The sequence below is a fragment of the Lingula anatina genome, chromosome 5, assembly GCF_051362555.1.
Source record: "Lingula anatina isolate TDL-2025a chromosome 5, LinAna3.0, whole genome shotgun sequence".
NCBI lineage: Eukaryota > Metazoa > Brachiopoda > Lingulata > Lingulida > Lingulidae > Lingula > Lingula anatina.
The window spans coordinates 19,726,407-19,746,039 of NC_141771.1; the positions used below are offsets into that span (position 1 = coordinate 19,726,407).

Consider the following 19,633-nt stretch of genomic DNA (forward strand, 5'->3'; position numbering starts at 1 on the left):
TTATAGCACAGGGTCATTCCATATCAACTCATCCAGCGAGGGTACCCTCCGTCAAGAAAGTTGCTGATTTTCACATATTTTGTAGATATTATAGGGACTAGAAAAAACCTAAAATTTTAGATTGAGATCTCAACTGGTTTCAGAGTTATGACACTCCAAAGTTGGACCCAGCTGAGGGCTTGCTGTGCCTCACATGAATGTAGGTCATGGTGACCTAGTTAAGAAAAACACTTTAACAATAGTTCTGCATATCCCATTGCTTTGTTGCTTTCATGACTTTATATTTTAACATTTCAGGAATCCAACTATCACACTGAAAATGGTCTGGCATATTTAAAAAGCACTTAATTTTCACTTTGAAAAATCCTTGTCATTTTTTCAAAATGACAGACACCCCACCCTTTTAATCTAATTTTTCTCAATGTCTCCAAAGGGACAGGTGTTTTTGCTTTATCTCATATTAAAGAGGAGGCTTTGAACTTAAAAGTGAAAGTGTTAAATCAAATTGTATATTTTGGAGACAAAAGTAATAAAACATTATAAGAAAATATGTGATATGGGCTATTGCATGGTCACTGATCCAGAACAATGTGCTATCAAACACCCAAATTTAGAAATATCTACATTAGTTTACCTGTTATCTTTCAGAATAAATTGCCTATGATGTTGTTATACTATAAAATATTTTCTTTTGATGTGAATGAAATTGTTTTATGCAGATATTCTTTTAATTATTGACATCCCAGCAATAGACCAGTTTCCATGTCTCCATCCAACCTACTTGTTGTCTCATGCCTTTTAAAAGATATTTAAAACCTAAATAAATAACCATATTATACATGTGCCCAAAAATTTATTGTTTTATTTTAATGTACATGTTTTCTTCTTTTTTGTAGGTCAGAAAAGTTACATGTTTATCATCCAAACCCAATCTAAAGCTGCAAATAATGTTAGAGGCATTGCTCTCAAAAATATTCAATGTATGGATTAGAAACAAAGTTTGGTAATTCTTATGGTCCCACATGAAAAAGTGTGTATCAAAGTTTGTCCTGGAACCACTTGTCATAAAAGTTAATTCATAGTCTGACCCCAAATGTTACTGTCACAAATGGAAATTTTTCAACTATGAAAGTGTTGTGCTCACTTTGCAAGCTCATTAAGTGCTGATTTCTTTTATTATTTCATCATCTAATTTTTACAATTTGTATAAAGTTGTTAAAAACATAGCAATCTTCTCTACAGAACAATAATTTTTGCTGCAATTTTAGTTTGTTTGTCACTGAATTTTATAAATACAAATGCAGCATGCTAACAGTAAAAGAAACATAAAATGAACTATTTTCTATATATGGTGCAAAAATTATGTCAGAAATGCCAAACACTGTGCATTTTATGTATATGTTTCAGTTGATAGCAAAACACCCTTTTACCTACTGCACTAAGGACTTGGTCAAAAATAACCTTTTTTTTTCGAACATTTTTCTGGGAAACATAAGTTACCTATGTTTTAACCATGTGGCAAACCCCCTTGAGTTACAGTTAAAATATTTTGAAAGACATCCTTATGTCAACTTTACATCACAATGTCCCATGACTGGATCATTACAAATATTATATCACCTGGAACATCCATTACCAGTACAGTACATGTTGAGTGTGCAGTACCATTTAGGCTTCTTACATAATGGTACACACATGATAAATATTGCATGTATAAGTAAATTTGAGACAGCAATGCATTTTTGTTCTACAGACTACACACAGGTTATAAAAATTGATTACAATTTCAAAATTCAATTGGTAATATTTTTAATACTACAGCATGTGAAATTCACCTCTATTAGGTTGGGGTAATATGCAGAATGCTTTGTATAACTATTTACATTAAATGTATTCTAAGGATAACATTTTATCTTACATAATCTACTCACCCAGAATTTTCTTTGGTCAGCAAGCATGATATACTTTGCAAAATTATCATCCCTGTTCCTGTCACTGGCAGATTATATAATATTATGCAGGGTGGCCAAAGGAAAATTTGTGAGAAGTCCCTTTAATATTATGTATCATAGGTTAAATTTTTTTAATCATCTTTAACTAAAATAAAAATGGTTATTATGGAAAAATCATATTTTTTAGGTTGTGTAAGATATAATGTTAACTTGAAACTACATGTTACAGTTGTACAAAGTTGTAGCATTCTGTACATGTATATACATGTGTACATGTAACTATTTTGACATTTAGATAAATAGATAAACATGTACATTATAATAAAACAATAAGTTTATGGGCATATGTATGATATGGTTATTTATTTAGGTTTTAAATATCTTTTAAAAGGCATGAGACAACAAGTTGGTATGGATGGAGACATGGAAACTGGTCTATTGCTGGGATGTCAATTTAATTAAAAGAATATCTGCATAAAACAATTTCATTCACATCAAAAGAAAATATTTTATAGTATAACAACATCATAGGCAATTTATTCTGAAAGATAACAGGTAAACTAATGTAGATATTTCTAAATTTGGGTGTTTGATAGCACATTGTTCTGGATCAGTGACCATGCAATAGCCCATATCACATATTTTCTTATAATGTTTTATTACTTTTGTCTCCAAAATATACAATTTGATTTAACACTTTCACTTTTAAGTTCAAAGCCTCCTCTTTAATATGAGATAAAGCAAAAACACCTGTCCCTTTGGAGACATTGAGAAAAATTAGATTAAAAGGGTGGGGTGTCTGTCATTTTGAAAAAATGACAAGGATTTTTCAAAGTGAAAATTAAGTGCTTTTTAAATATGCCAGACCATTTTCAGTGTGATAGTTGGATTCCTGAAATGTTAAAATATAAAGTCATGAAAGCTACAAAGCAATGGGATATGCAGAACTATTGTTAAAGTGTTTTTCTTAACTAGGTCACCATGACCTACATTCATGTGAGGCACAGCAAGCCCTCAGCTGGGTCCAACTTTGGAGTGTCATAACTCTGAAACCAGTTGAGATCTCAATCTAAAATTTTAGGTTTTTTCTAGTCCCTATAATATCTACAAAATATGTGAAAATCAGCAACTTTCTTGACGGAGGGTACCCTCGCTGGATGAATTGATATGGAATGACCCCACATTTTATTTAACGAATGACATAATGACTGTACTTTTTATGATACTATGTTCACATGAGTTCAGCATGAAGAATGTGTGTCCAGCACTTTCCCTGTATCTACTGATATCACTGCAACGAACCCGTGCTTAGAATTGTTGCGGCTCTGCCATGAACTATCTATCGTGATGGCATAGTCCACAACCTTCCCCGAACTACGTCCACGCCATGCAGAAGTTGTTTTACTTGTAGCACCACCTTATCCATGCTCTCCTGGGCAGTCTGTCGTGCTATGTCTCCTAACTGTTTGGTATTGTCCAGCCAGGGATGGCTATGAAGAAGGAGAGGCATGGATAAAAATGCACTCAGTCTTTTAGGAGCATGACAACCTTTTCCAACCGCACGCATGCCCAAAACGCTAGCCCTTTTTATTTTAAAAAATATCCAGTTCTTCTAGAGGTCAATGTCTACCCTTCCTCAGACACGCTGCTGCAGAACACACATGCCCATTTCAATTAACTTGACCATCCCGCTTGGCACCTTGTTGATTTCTCTGTCAGCCGTACCTCATCCCCAAGCTCAGGTGGCACTGACGCTTTGTTGCAACTGGCTGCAGTGCCAAATACTGTATCCAGTACAAAAGCAAACCAGACTTCTTCATGACTTAAAGTAGTGGTTGACTGGACTGTTTTATTTTTTCCAGCATCTTTCTGTATGACATGGTGGCTTCTAGGGCATGGCTTTTTATAATAAAGAACAGATAGTTAAAGACCAGCGAGAACATCCCTAGCCTTCATCTCATCCAGATATACAACACATGGGATGTGACAAGTTTTAGGACAAGTGGGATTTACACAGCCAGAGACAGGCAGGTAATATGGTAAGCAGTGTCATTACAGTAATGTGACAAACAAATTTGAAGTTCACTCAGTTGGAATCGATAAATTATATTCTAAAAAATTTGTTTCTGGACTCCAATATTTGAAACAAAAGATAATCTCCTGCAACTATTACTGTATTTTTTTTTATTTTATTTTGGCAAGACATTATACACATGAAGTATGTGATACTGTATGCAAGCTGGTGAATTGATTATGTTTTCTGCATACCATGTCTCTTCGTATGTTGTTATGCTTTCAGTGGCATGGATGAATTGGTACATTACGGCTTTTTTCCTTATTTGTTTAGGTAATGTAGAAAAAAATATTGCCATGTTATGATTTAAAACTATTGCATCAAATATAACTTCATGCCTCCGGCATGTTTCTTAACCTGCTTGTTGGAAGAAGTTAAACTATGTATTTGTAAGGTACATCTTCATTTTAAGCTGGAAATCCCTGGAATGTTCCATCATAAAGAAAAATACTATAAACAGCTATGACAAGGGGATGTGGATCAAAATAAGAAAAATGATATGTCTGCCCTTAACATATTTTCAGTATTTCATATATTTATTTTAGAAATATGTACAGAGTAAAAAAAAAATTGCATGTACATTTGTGTAAAATCAATCTTGTTACTAGCATCTTTCATAAATACTAACATGAGCTACTGCTATTGTTAAACGTACTTTAACGAAGTTAAAGAAATTCATTTGTACATTCAGCACAAACTTTATTTTTCACTTAGCTACATGGCTGAAATTTGTGTTTTGAAAAATAGGTGTATGATATGAAATAGTTTTTGTATTTTGTTTTTTTTTTATTTTTCCAGGACTTCGACCTACATCAAGGAGGTCCCTGCCCAAGACGACTTGATTGTCTTCTAAGCAGAGTAGGCATATAGAAAATTCTTGAGATATTCAAGAGAGGCTACAGGTAATAATTAAATAGTTTTTTTATTTTAAATTGACAAAAACATTGTTTCATTATAATTTTAAGACCTTTTGTTTCAAAATGTCAGTAAATAATTGGATTGAGTTGTTTGTGTAGAACATTCACAGTGTCTAGGTTGCCCTCTAAGGACCCAATCTAAATGAAACTACTGTTCTACAGAGATAGATCCAAATCCGTGTGATTCTTGCTGAATGCAATCAGATTAACATGCTTCTTCCTTGCATTGAGTAAAATGTAGAAAGAAGCTGGTGATTATACAAGTTTGTGGAAACGAGGTGTGTTAATCTGATTGCATTCAGCCAGAGTCCCTGCAAAGTTGGATCGATCTACATAGAATGATAGTTGCATTAGGAATGTGCCCTAAATCAAAATAGTGGGTAAGTCTACATTTAAGTTTGGGTTTGATTTTGGAAAAATTATGACTGCTGCTGCTTCTTTATTGTAGAAATTTTCTATTGAGGTTTTGACTTTGGCAAGTGCTTTTTATTTTGGGAACAAACTATGAATGAATTGTGTTCATGTTATGCTTACAAGAATTCTAATGGGGCACTACACTATTTCCCTTTCAGCTGGCAGAAGAAAAGGATTAGAGTTTTCAAATATTATGACCTTCATCACTGGACTGATGGACATGCAGTTTCTGGGATTTCAGCGCCAACCAAAAGTCACATTCTCTTTTACTGTGGACTCTTTTTTGCATACCCACAGAAATTATTGCATTGAACTTACAATTGCCCTTGCTATGAGGTGAGAAACATCACCAAAACAACTATTTGATTTGTGGGACTTTTCTATCATTACACATTTTGGACTATGTTACAGAAATGCCATACACTGAGTGTATTGTTACTGCTGTTTCTCTGTTGGAATTGGATTGAGATAATTGTCGTGTTTTAATTCACCGAGAGGAACCTTTATTTCTTTTGTGTGTGTGTGTGTGTGTGTGTGTGTGTGTGTGTTGTTGGGTATTGAGAACTTTCAAATGGCTGTTCAGTGCAAGGAAACGGTGGAGTTTTGGGAAGGACACTAGGTTTATATACACTGTGCTTGGTGTCAGTATACATTTGACAAGTTGATTTTTTTTAATTTGATTTTTACTGAAATATGCCTGATTATGGCAGTGGGAGCCAGTGTGGATGACTACACCTGAAGTGCCCAGTGCATGCTGGGAGCTTATCAGATGTGCATGCAAAGACAACTGTACAGAATGTCAATATTGAACTGGATCAAGATCCATGTTCTCCTCTTAGTAGATGAAATTACCAAATAATAATGATATCAGTTGTTATTAATGATAATCATTTGCATTGAAATCAGTATGAATCTAGCTAATCATACAAATTGTAGGATGACAAATACAGTTATCTTGTTATGTTAGCAGTTCTTCTAAATTTAGTTAAAAGGGAGTAAGTAAGTGCTAGATTTTGTGTTCAAAGATCAAAGTTTGTATGTGATATTAAACTATTTATTTTATAAACAAAATAAATATTGTTAATATTTCAGTAATGCGTTTTTCCTTGTTATTAAAAAAACTCACTCATATGTAAAATAAATGTTTGCTTTTAGAAAAAAATGGATAAAATGGTAGTATTTGTTTATTTGACAAATAAAATGTTATGGCAAATTTGCATTTATAGCATCTGATTTAAGGTTACCTCTAAGTTCTGTTTAAGCGCATAAGTCAGCTTCCCAAATCTTATAATGGTAGCCAGTCTTTTTTCATTTTACCCTTTTTTATATTCAGTAAACCATTATAGAAATGTATAAATGCCTCAAATGGATAGTTCAAAAGCAACATATTCTTTCCTGGGATGGGGGGGGGGGGGGGGGGGGGATTATCCTGAGGAGTGTCCTAGAATCGTCCGACACGCCAGTCGCTGTAAACCGCCAAACCATATTTTGTTTTACTTTAATTTAACTGGGTGGCTTTGTTTGGTCAAAAATAAGGTTCATTTCTAAATCGAATTCTTTTGTAAATATTTTTCCAATGTTGTTTTATTCGGGGTTGTTTATTCGGCCACGTAAAACCACCACCCTGGTCCCATAAATGGACGTTTATCCAAGAAAGTGTGGAATTATAGAATTATATCAACGATCGATGTTGTTGCGATTGTAGGGTAATTCCCCCATACTTGGACCCATATTATACAGAAATAATAATTTTTAGAATGTAGATATTTCGTCCCTGACAGTCTATGAATTATAAGTTGCGCGTCTGCATCCAAAGATATTCAACAGATTTAAAGAAATTAATGGAAGATACTGTATTGACTCCCGCCTATCAATTGGCAAAAATTATCAACCTTTCAAATACATTATTATGAAATTTGTATTTCCTTGAAGCATTTCTGGTGCTTTTTACTGCGTACCATTCAAATAGAATGTAGTCTGCTTTTCAGTTTTGTTGTTACCATGCACTCGACGTCCTCAACGGGAACATTCTGATTTAAAGAAATCATGACAAAAATACAGTGTCCGTAACATTCACAATTATCCTCATTGGAAAGATCAAGTTATTACCGCAATTCATCAAAGATTGTTTCAATAATCCATAGCACTGTGAAATTCATGAAACCTAGGGTTCGTGTACATGCATACAGAAAATGTAGCCCCTTACTTGGGTGTCATCTACAGGGATATTGTCCCACATTTCTGTGTGGTTAAGATTAGAATATATGAAATGGCAGATATGATGAATTTTCACCTGACAAGTAAAACTATAATACTGTCTCCACGGGTGGGCTGCATGAGTAGCAAAACTCGCCAGTTAGGGCAGCGTGGCTGTAACAGCTCTACTTGATTCTACTGGACGTTCACTACCCCGGCTCAACCGGTACTTTGTGTTGGTCGTACGGGTCAATGTCATCGCCTTGTAAAAATCAAATATTTTCCGCCAAATATTGCGAGGAAAGCGATGAAACGGCTGAAACGGCATGTTTTAATCTTAAAGGGATAACTCTTCATATGAAATTCATTTTTCATAATAAATACATTGTAAACAACCCATTAAAATATAATAAATTCCATTTTCCCACCTAAACAGTGGTTAGCGCAATTATTCTGGATTTTGTGCTTGTCATCAGACCAAGTGGGCCTTCATAGATGGCTATATCTCAGTAATAATCTCTTAAGAGAACATTACAAAAAATCGCATTTTTTTTAACCTTATAGGCTAACTTTGCTCACGGGCAAAGTTTTGCTTCTACCTGCCCAAGAAGCACAGAGTCCCAGCAAAAATTTATGTAATACTGACAGTGACATAACTTCGTTACCGCTGTTATTTTCACAAAGATATGCACGGACACGGCACTCCACTGGCCGCAAGCTGACGATCCGAGTTTTATATCTTGACAGTTATGACAGCTTTCTTTATTTTAATAACTGCTATATATAAAAAAAGATATATTAAAAAAGAGATAAGAATGAGCCAGTTTGTTCAATAAATTGCGTGTTTCTACTATAAGGCCACACTTTTTTATTTTTATGGATGACATCCTCTGGGTACCCCAAAATCGGTGCGAGAGGGCGAAAAAAAAAAAAAAAAAACAGTCCAAAAAAAAAAAAACTGCTTAAGTAAAGGAATGCTGTCAGTACACAGCTGGAAACACAAATTTAACCACAGAAACACGTATCAAACTAACAATATGTCTTTATCCATGCTCTCAAAATATTAAAGCATTGTGAATACTTCGTAGAAATGTAAAAAAAAGTCATGAATTGATATACTTCATATTACCAAATCTATTAATTTAAGGTTATTTCATGCATTCATTTGGTATAGCAATCAATAAAACAAATATCAATCAAACAGTGCGTCTTTATTTGTATTCTCAGAATATTAAAACATTTTGAACACTTCACAGAAATGTTTAAAAAATGATGCAAAGATATGCTTAATACTACCAAATCTATTAAAGGTCATTTCAGACGATGCCATTTTGTCAACTTCAACTCACACAAAGCAGCTAAACTGTCAGGTGGCCTGTCCGACCTTCAGCCGACCAAATACCTCGACGCCCTTGTCGACCCTTTTTTCGCTACAGAAAACCTGGTATTAATGTGCTGCTTTATACAGAATGTCACAGAAATGTTTCGGCCGCCTCCAGCCTTTCGCACAATTGTAAAAAGGTGATATCTCCATGCCCAATATCAATGGCATACCAATCCAAAACGATGGCGCCCGTTCTCTTGATGACTTTTATTGTTGTGTAATTTGAAAGTAATCCTAGAGATGAATTTGACAGCAAAGTGGCCGCATTTCCACGTGGCGAAAATACGCATGCGCAGAAAGCTCATTTCCTTGCAAATTCAATAACATCGTTTGCAACAACCGACTTCGTTGGGGGCTGGGGGGGGGGCTTTTTTTTTTTTTTTTTTTTTTTGGAGAACGGGCGAAAATCCGTGCGCGCGCAGGATGTCATCCATAAAATTAAAAAAGTGTGGCCTAACCTAACTAACAGACTAACAGCGACCTCTGTGGCCAACGTTGTAATAAGGGTACAAGTGGGCATTTGAGTACTATACCTGTTGCAAAAAAAGTTGTCCACTGTATATGCGGCATACAAGAGTATAATTATCTTATGTAATTAGTTGAGCCTACATAATTACCTACGGTTAGGGTGGGTCCAAGCCCCTCTCTGACCACAGGGTGCGCTAGTAGTCTGTTACAGCCAGTATTTTAATTTTGTATGGTGTTTTAGTCTATAAGGTGTCCCAATATCGTTTCAAACTATTTCAGTTTTCGCGAGTGTAATTTCTGTTTATAGATTTTGATAAAAAGATGATAAATTAAGACATATTCAAGGCTGTTAATCACACTAAATGTGCCAAATATCCGTAAGTCGTCAGTAAGAAGCAAAACTATTTGTCCTCTCGGAACAGTTTGCACTTTCCAACCAATAGGAAGGCTTATATAGCAGTTTTTATATTGCCGGTAATAATGCTAATTTGTTTTCCTATGACGTCACAAGAAGTAGTGATATCAGAGTCCTAGCTAGGGTGCATTCCCAGAGATTTAGCTCGACCTAACTCCCTGGTGTTTCACGCTAAATTGCAGTCAGCCGAGCGCGCACCATAGTTAATTACCCCCTTACAGCTTTTAGTAGGCGGGACAGACGCTTAAGCCGGCTAAGCTGACAGTAATCTAGTGAGACTCCCCACAGGGGTAGATCGATCTAAAATCTATGGGAATGGGGTCCTAGTTATAGCTATAGCTATTGCATGGGAGTACAATTATTCTATTGTTCCGTCGAGGGATAGATACCTATAAAAGAAAAGTGTGGAAGACAAATTTATCAGGAGCTCAATCTGGACGAATTCGCCGCCAGTTCAACAGCTCTGCTATACAAATACAACTTCCATTTGGACCAAAAAGTTTGAGATTTCTGGACAATGTAGTGCAGCATCTTTGCCTCGATTGTCTAGATTAATAACTGTCAAGTATTTTCAAAAATCACTACATTATGTTGCTTTTATAAAGATGATTTGCCACTGCTTTTGTCACTGTTTTCAGACTCAATCGCTTCTGATAATCAGTAATATCTATGTGTATGATTGAAGATGTTACTTTGATTTGAGATTATTCTTTCTTTATTCAGAGCCATAAAGTTTGAAAAACAATGAAAATTTCACTAGTTGCCGCTGCATTGTTACTGGTGGCACATTTGGTGGAAGCCACCAGTGAGAGATCAGGGAACGAAGTTTATTCTGCCCAGAAACGGTCTTCACTCACGAAAGGTCTTGCTCGCAGAAGAGCTGCAAGTATGTAAATCTGTACTTTGGTGTTAACTGTTGTAGAGCCAATTTAGAATAAAATATCCTGATTGAAGAATATTCTTCACATTTGTCGGGTGCTTATTATTATTATTTTCTGTTTGCTTTTAGAAAAATTTACAACACACAGTCCAATAAATTTTCTAAATGTTGTTACTGTACTAATTTTGTGCCCTTCTCTGCAAGGAAGATTCCAGAAGAAATGATAAATAGAAACATTTTTATACACGTTGGGCCTATATATAACAAATTAATGAATAAAAATAAAGACACACCAGTAAATGAATGAATGATTTCCATATTACTACATGGGAACTGGGGACGCAATAGCCGTCTTTGTAATAGTGCCCAGTTTATCAGATCAAAATTAACTGTTTAATGCATTTTCTACTTTCAGGGTGTCGGGCTGTGAGTCCAGGGGTGGCTGGTGGTTTGTGTCGAATTCCGCCGGCTGGAACATCCGGGGCTCTGACCGCGGTTGCTGTGGCAACTACGGTGGCTGTTGCAAGCATGCTTCAGACTTGTGCTACATACACGACTACACGTGTCGCTGTTGTATACCTAGATTGTATTGTGGACCCCAGTGCAAGAAAAATTCGGGCTGTTGACACCTTGTCCTAAATATCATTACTTGAAACAAACTTGCATTTACCAGGCTACGCCCGGTTTGCCCTTTCTAAAGGACCCTAGACTTTGCTGACATTGGAAATAGTTCCTATACAGATTGTAGTATATTTTTCATTTTAGTGTAAACTTTGTCATATCCACCTTTGGCACGAGCTCCTGAAAATGAAATGACTACATGAATGTTCTAGATCGTCACCACGATTGGCGTTTGTAAAAGAACACTATATTAGACCTTGGACCTAAATAGAGGTCTCTATTTAGGTCCAAGATTAGACCATTAACCGTTTCAGCGGCCAAAATGGTCATCATATATGCATAACAGAAATCAAATAAAACGATGTTTGCCAATAGATAATGCTTCATGCATTGTGTCTTCTGATATCTGCAAGAACCCGTGTATGATATCATTGCTCCCTACACTTTGCAAGATTTGAACTCGAACACCAAATTATGAAGGAAACTCCTGCGCTATACAAGCAAATGTGTAAAGTCACAAAATATCCTTGGACGCAGTCAAATTGATCTCAACTCTGAGACGTACAATGTATTTTGACCGAAAATAAGTGAATCTGCAGTATTTCTCAGATCATAATGGCAAACATGATGATAAATTATCTTTTTAACGTCTGAAATCCATAAAATGACCACTTGACTTAAATAAAAACATATAAACTTAATAAAAGTTTATAGATAAGGATTGTTAAGATATATATTTACGAAAACGCCTAATTCGGAAGAAAAAGTGCAATTTGCGTCAAGGTAAATACTACACACACTGGACAAAAGAAGTGTCACCCCCTAACTCAGAGTAAGAAAAGTAGGCAGATCTGGGGCACTTATGATGCCTGGTCTACTTATAATGTGACTAATGAGTATAAAACCGCTATACCATGGAATTGTATTGTTAGTCTTGTACATGTACAGCAAATGTCATTCCTGTCTTCCTCCAATTTGGCAAGATACAGGCAATTATCTAACGGTTATAGGTGCAAGTTATTAACCTGAAGAGGCGGAATATAAGCAATGTCAGAATATCGATACAATTGAATTGTTCAGTCAGAACCGTGCAGAGGGACTGGTCTCGGTATAAAAACACTGGATCAAGAGACAAATTGCCTCTAATGGGTCTTCCAAGAAAAACTACTGGCCGTGAAGACCGACGACTGATTTTGATGCCCAGGTTGTCAAAGTTCGACATTGCTTGTCAGTTGACAACACAGTGGAACAATTTCACACATAAGAATGTGTCTGTGAAAATTGCTAGGCGTCGGTTACATGCTCATAGAGTGTACAGCAGGGTAGCAAGCCTGAAACCTCTTAAATCGTTACAAAACAGACAACGTAGAGTGAACTAGGGTCAACAGAATCTGGAACTGGACAGTCCATGACAATTGGTCCTATATATTTTTTCTGATGAGTGTCGCTATGGTCTGACCTCTGATGACAGACGGGTTTGATCCTGGCAAACTGCTGGTAAAGCATTTGAACTACATGCACTGAATTTTCGAACCCTGAGCAGCATATTCATCATGGTGTGGGGCTGCATCAGCAACCATGGCTTGGGCGAATTGATAGTGGTTGATAGAAACATGAATCACTAGAAATATATCGATGTTTTGGAGTCAGGCTTGCTACCATCTATTACTAACATGTTTGGTGACAGGAATTATCCGTTTGTTCACCAGGATGACAACGCTCCTTGTCACAGGCCCAGAGCAGTTGATGATTGGTTTGAACAACAGGACATTCGCAGGGTGATGTGGCCTGCCCAGAGTCCGGATGCAAACATAATAGAAAATCTGTGGAATGATATGTCAAAACTTTTTACAAATGCCCGTCTAACCAGCAGATAAACTCTGTTATATTCAGTGTTTCATTCTTGGGCCAGCATAAGTCCTGAACGCATCAGACAATTATATGAATCCTTGCCTCGTATACTGGCACCTATTATTAGGTCACGTGGCTATGCCACTAAGTAATAATTTTGGACTTAAACCTGCAAATTTTGGTAGAATGTATATTTTGTTCTCATTTTGTGATTTTTCGTGAAATTTGATGTTAATAAAATGATACAAGGAGCATATCATTCCACAGTCATTTATCTCCCCCATAGTATTGGCTCAGTAGGGGTGACACTTCTTTTGTCCAGGGTGTGTAGTACGTCCGTCTAAATGGATGTGTTGGCTGGGTTTTATATATAAAAAAAGTATGGGAACCGTTTACCCGAGGAAAATCAATTTTTTTTGCCAAAATGAACAGTTGTTATCTTTTTCATAGAGTTCAAAACTTTGCACCCCACTACTCAGTGCCTTCATCTGTGATACTTACACTCTGTGTTTTTCTGTCCCCTTTGTTAACACAAAGACACGGTACAGGGGCATTCGTGTATATTTAAAATTTCAATCACAACTGTTGTGGAAAAAAACTGATAATTTTTAATGTTTTTGCATTTATGATTTCAGCAAACCCGAATCACCTTCCAGGGATGGGGGGGGGGGGGGGGGGTCATGTTTGCGCCGTATCATTCAACAAAGACTAGTTGAAATCGAGGCTTCAGTATGGAAGGTGGACAAATGTATATAATCGTATGCATCATTTTGGTGAGAGGTGTTCAGAGTGGACCGAGGTCAGTAGAAGGTGGAGAAGAAAGCAGCCTTGTGTTTCATTGCTACAATTTCTACGAAATGGTCGGAAATCTGGGACTGAAATTGGCATCGACCTGTTGTAAGTACTGTGCATGTATAGATGATAGAAGATAACATTTGTGAATGATATTTGCGAAAAATGTGGCATTTTGGACATAAAACATCATGTCGACATTTTGTCTTGACGTCAACAATATTTTCCCTTAAAAGTCCAAAATTCAACTTGACGTTTAAATAGTTAATTTTCTGTTAATTATTTTCAGATGGAATGCATTTGCCAGTAAACAGGTGGTGAGAGGTTTGCTCCAGGAGTGAACGCGTCTTCCGTCTTAAACAATGTAAGGACAATTTGGCAGGTAACTGCATTAGCTTAATTTGTTTTTTTTTTAATTCAAAATCCACCTAAGCAAATCCCTACCCGCCAATGTGCACATGTCGTGACTATGTAGTTCTTCTTTCTAATATCTCATAAATGTTGTTTTTACTACCCTCCTGTCATAAGTTTATTTCTAAAATTTCACTTTATACGTAATGGAAGGGTCACTATCTTTTCAGTAGCACCACTGACGTGTGATTCTAAAGACACAGAATGTTGTCACGTTACAGTGTGTACACGGTGTAAAAGAATAGAAATTATATTGTTTGAAAGTGCATGTTTACATAGAACGTATCAGCTCAGTATATATATATATATTCCTCTAATTTAAAAGTTGAAAAGTGGTTTGTTGAATATTACTATAAGAATCGAAATCGGTTGCCGTAAAATTAAAACTTGCTTCATTTAATCAACCCTTAGACATTGATTTGTAAAGGTGGTTTTTGTTTAATTTCAGTGACTCAACCGTGCACGAGAAGATTGGATATGCTCTCCATCAATGACGTCAGACTCGTGTTCCACAGCGGCTGCATCCATGTCAAGATTACATGTCGCATGTCAGAGTTTGTCCGCTAGTAAATTTGCAGGGTTGAAACTTAATATAAAGTGTAATATTTACTTTGGGTTGTGAATCGGCTGTAGTTATTTTCAAACTATTACAAAGTAGTGTTCAGGAAGAGTATTTTGCTACACGTACATGTTGTAGTGGTATATTTCCGTGTAGGTGTGGAAACATAAACAACAAGCACATGTAGGACGACCGGTTTTCTTTTTGATAGTAACATATTTGTGAGGGAAATCTGCAATTTGGCACTTCTCCGTGAACAGTTATTTATTTAAAATTGATTTCTAGTATTTATTTTGGCGATGTTAACTTTTGGAAAGAAAGAAAACGTCCCAACCGTGTAAATTGCATTTATGGAAGTCTCTGGAAGTTATAGTGTGTTCAGTTTAAGAAAAAAAGAACGAGATGTGCATCCACCAAAAATAAATAAATCACTGTAATTTAGATAATAATGTTTCAGAAATTGCAGCATTATCAAACTGGCAGAATGTGTTATTAGTATTGCAGAGCTGTCCACACGTTTTGAAACGATCTTTCTTAAGTTTGAATGTGCGATTGTGACGCATATAAATAAACTTCGTATTTCTTGTGTTAGATGTGACGGTCCATATTTTCAGTGATGGTAGGGGGTCAAAAGTCACCCTGGCTTTAGAAACGAAACCAAGGAGTTGAAATTTTCCCGAAATTAAAATGCATTTGTTATTGTAGTAGTGGTAGGTTAAAAAGGAAAATTGTTGAATTTTAGAAAATGATTCATTTCGAAATATCATCTTCATTAAGGGGTCTATGTAGGACTGGCATTCATAAGCAACTTTCACATTCTGAATTTTCGACAAATTCTTGACAAATTCGAATCGACCACTGTAGCTTTCACAAAGCCGATTATTTAGAATAATGATTACTCAGTGAAGTTTTTAAGACTGCCAATTTCTGTTAATACTCTCAAAATAGTATGTGATACAACTAGAGCAAATTTTATGGAAAAGTTTGTGGTTGAAATAAGCTAGAAAATTGGTTATGTCTTACATGTATGACGTTTCTGATTCGCATGCTGTACAAATTTCAGTTTTCCCTCAAAGTTGTGTCATGAAATGCATATTTTAGGAATTCGTATGAAAAAGAAACACGTTTGCTTTGGACATGACAATATTGTAAGGAATCTTACAAAATTTTATTATTTTGACCACCTATTTTTGTTTTGTGAACATCAGCAAGACGACATAGTGCTTGCATGTGGGTGCATGCGTCGGGATAGGATGAGGTTATATGCATATTGAATTTTCTATACCGTTCACACCAGTGAATTTAGACAAACATTTTTTGTAATTTTCTTTTTTTTTTTTTTTTTTTGTTAATCTTGTTAGTATTATGTCTATCATAATATTCCTGAACTCCTTCATAAATAAAAAAGCTACGCCGGCCAAAGAGAAATTTTCAAAATGCATAGAATCTCGACATGTTTTAGTTAGATATAGAACCAGTTTTGTTTTTATGTAAAACCTTAATTCACATTTCATAGTACGTTTTATGAAATTGCCATTTATGTAGAAGAAAAAAAGATATTCCAAGTTTTATAATATTTTGTGAAAACAATGCTGTTACTTTTTGTATTCATTTGTGCAATAATAAATGTGCAATATTGTTTTATGAACAAAATAGAAGTTATTTTTCTTAACTACAGAACCGCCGACTCCTCTTACCATTCTGTGTTCGTAGCACTGTTTTGTAGAAGTCGAAATTCTTTATTTGGATTTATTTTTGCAAAAGGTAATTTGCTGGGACCCAGTGGCGCCAGGAATCGAACCTGCAACCTTCTGTCTGAGAGGCAAGCGCGTTACCTACTCCTCTAACTGTTCCCACCCACCCTCCCCAGGTAGACTTTCTTCTTATAGTAACCAAAGGGAATTTTTAAAAAGACTGGGAAGTACTCTGTTTTATCCAAGTACGCGAGCAGGAAAGTGAACCCCAACCCGTGGGTACCAATGAACATGAAAATACAACAAAGCATTGCATAATTTTGGTATTTCTTTATTAAGACCAAAACAAATTTCCATTCCATATATGCATGCATAAATATACATCTTAAAATACCATCTTAAAACATCAGTTTGTGCGACTACATTTGTGATTCTTTTTAAGTTTTGAAGGCTTGAATATAATGATATAAACAGAAATATTGAGATCTTCATTAGAATTCACTAAAAATGTAACAAATTCAATCTATCTGATTTGACAAATAAAACTAACAACTAAACTTCTCATGTTTGATCTTATGCTTGATGTGAAAGAAAATATTTCGGAAAAGACTTTTTTCCTTTAAAAAACAACGCCGGATCTAGTATCCACCCCACCTTTAACCTCAGAAAAAATTTAAAATGGAAAACTACTCTGGTCTAACATTATCAAATACACATAATGTTACAAATTGCCTAGAACTTCACAGTTTGACCACATTTAAATGCCCCGGATCCGACGTTAATGTTATTTCTCTCTTTCTAACCACGCGGTATTATAAGAATTATTTCAGTAACTAAATATTAAATACAAAATACAATGAAGAGCAATTCAACAACTCTTGTGACAAATGTGAACATGAATTAACCTCACATAACACATGTAGAGAGTAATCATTTTTGCACATGCCGATCGATCTAATAAAAGTAAGAGGGGTTTTTCAAAGTTGAGCAGATTTTTAAAAATAGTATCAATAATTCCTATATCTTTACACAGAATCTAGAATTGTTTAAAAAAACATCACGGTCCCACGGTGTACATACTACGAATCTGGACAGTGAAAATTTGGAACGTTAACAAGAACAAATTTATGAAATCATGTATTCTAATCTCTTATCTGAGCATTTAAAGTAAAGCCACCGTTAAAGGCACATAGTGAGCGCAATTTCACTCACGGCGGGAAAAGTTGAAATTGACAACTCCAAAACGTGGTATTATCGTAATGGAGTTAGGCATATAGCAAGCAGCCTTTAAAAAACTTTTATACATCGTACTTTTGTCGACGGTGTTGGATAAGACCGTGCTTTGGCGATGAAGGGGAATTGCTCAATTTTTTCAGGATTTTACTCTCTAGGTAAAGATCTAAGGCGCACTATATGCCTTTGGATTAAAATAAAATCCCGTGAATGCCAAGAGAGTGAAATAATTGTATATGCTGAGTTTAAAGTACTGATGACAAGAAATTAAAAATTGAGCATTTATTATTCAATGTAATATTCCCAATTAATTTTTACTGGAAAAATTATAGCTCACAAGACATAAGCAAAAAATATATCACTTAATGTAATGTGGTTAACTTGTCATAAACTTTATTGGATAAAGGAATAATTTTTAAAGATATTTGCTAACAACTTCAATAACTACCTATTTTTCTACATATACTGTGTCTCCTATAGCAGAGAGAATCAGAAAAAAATCCACACGTAAAACGTTTACTGCTAAGACTACATCTACCAACGGTGTTCAGAATAGTTTACATGAAGTGCAACTGCATTCCTCGTTTTCATGGGATATGAAGAGCTGGCGAAAATGTGGAGGAAGCAAAATTGGGAAATAATGGGGTCTTTCCAATACCAGTTTTAAACATTCAGGCATCAAAACTGAATCACAAATAAGTTATCATCAAATACCTAACATTAATATCTTACAACGTACTACGTTGTACTAAATCAGTTGAAACTGATATATTCGTATACTTAGTATCTGGACCGCCTCGCATCCACTCCCTGGTCACACAGAACTGATGAAGACGTGACATCTCTTTCTGGAGTGTTGGTTACATATGATTCATGGGGGAGGAGGCAGGATATTTTGGACGCATTGTTTACTCAGTTATCTTCATTGTCTGATAGGTAAACCTTCATTGACAATTTATTGCAATAAAAATGCATAGGACGCATTTGTGTTAGATATATTTCAAAACACGCCATTGATAAAATTAATCTCATACCCTAACACCCCCCACAATGAAACATTATTTACGTCACTGGTTATAGTCAAGTGCATTTTTATCTGAACAGAGTTTAGTATATGTGACCAACCTGATCGTACTATGTCGCCATCTGCTGGAATCAACAGACTAAAACTTTATAAACTTTAAATCATGTGATCATATGTGGATGTACGATGTTGTAGTCTTCATTTACCTTCACAATGACAGATAAACTTGCGAATATATGTCTGTGTGTGTGTGCGTGCGTGGAACCTGGTCATGATAACGAAGGCGTTTGTTAAATTATCCAGATTTTTACAGAATTTTGGCCAGTGACAGGAAAGAAGGGTTGATTAGTTGGAGAAAAATACCACTTATCCCGGGAAAATCCGTGCAATATTTTAACAAATCAGCACAAACGCCGTGAAAATACGCTATGCCTATATTTTGCCGAAGGATTTTATTCAAACTGATTTTTCCACTTTACATCATACAACTAGTTATCATAACGCCCGTCTGTACTGTCATGCACAAGTTATAACAGTTTTATTCTACTTCCACAATATCCTCCTGTCATTTCATGCTGTCAATATTGACATATACAAGATTTCAACATATATCATACATCACATGATTCTTTCACATACAGCACTCAATTAACACATTTTATATTTAAAAAAATGAAATTCCATTGGTATAATTTTTTTTTCTTCGGGAATTGATATTTCAAATTGTCACGCCTCCGCCTGGCGTTTG

At 35.5% G+C, this 19,633-nt stretch overlaps 1 long non-coding RNA gene across 3 annotated transcripts in view; it reads left to right on the forward strand.

The window, feature by feature from the left end:
* The window catches only part of LOC106152492 (uncharacterized), a 153,385-nt gene that overhangs the window by 26,440 nt on the left and 107,312 nt on the right, over nt 1–19,633 (forward strand). Inside the window, exons 3-5 of one of the 3 annotated variants that reach the window (XR_015334681.1) lie at nt 3,815–3,991; nt 4,825–4,928; nt 5,516–6,576. The exons of 1 other annotated variant lie outside the window; for it this stretch is intronic. This is a non-coding gene — a long non-coding RNA (uncharacterized LOC106152492). Of the gene's footprint in view, nt 1–3,814; nt 3,992–4,824; nt 4,929–5,515; nt 6,577–19,633 lie in introns of those variants that run through there. One more of the 3 variants, XR_015334682.1, reaches the window with a different exon arrangement.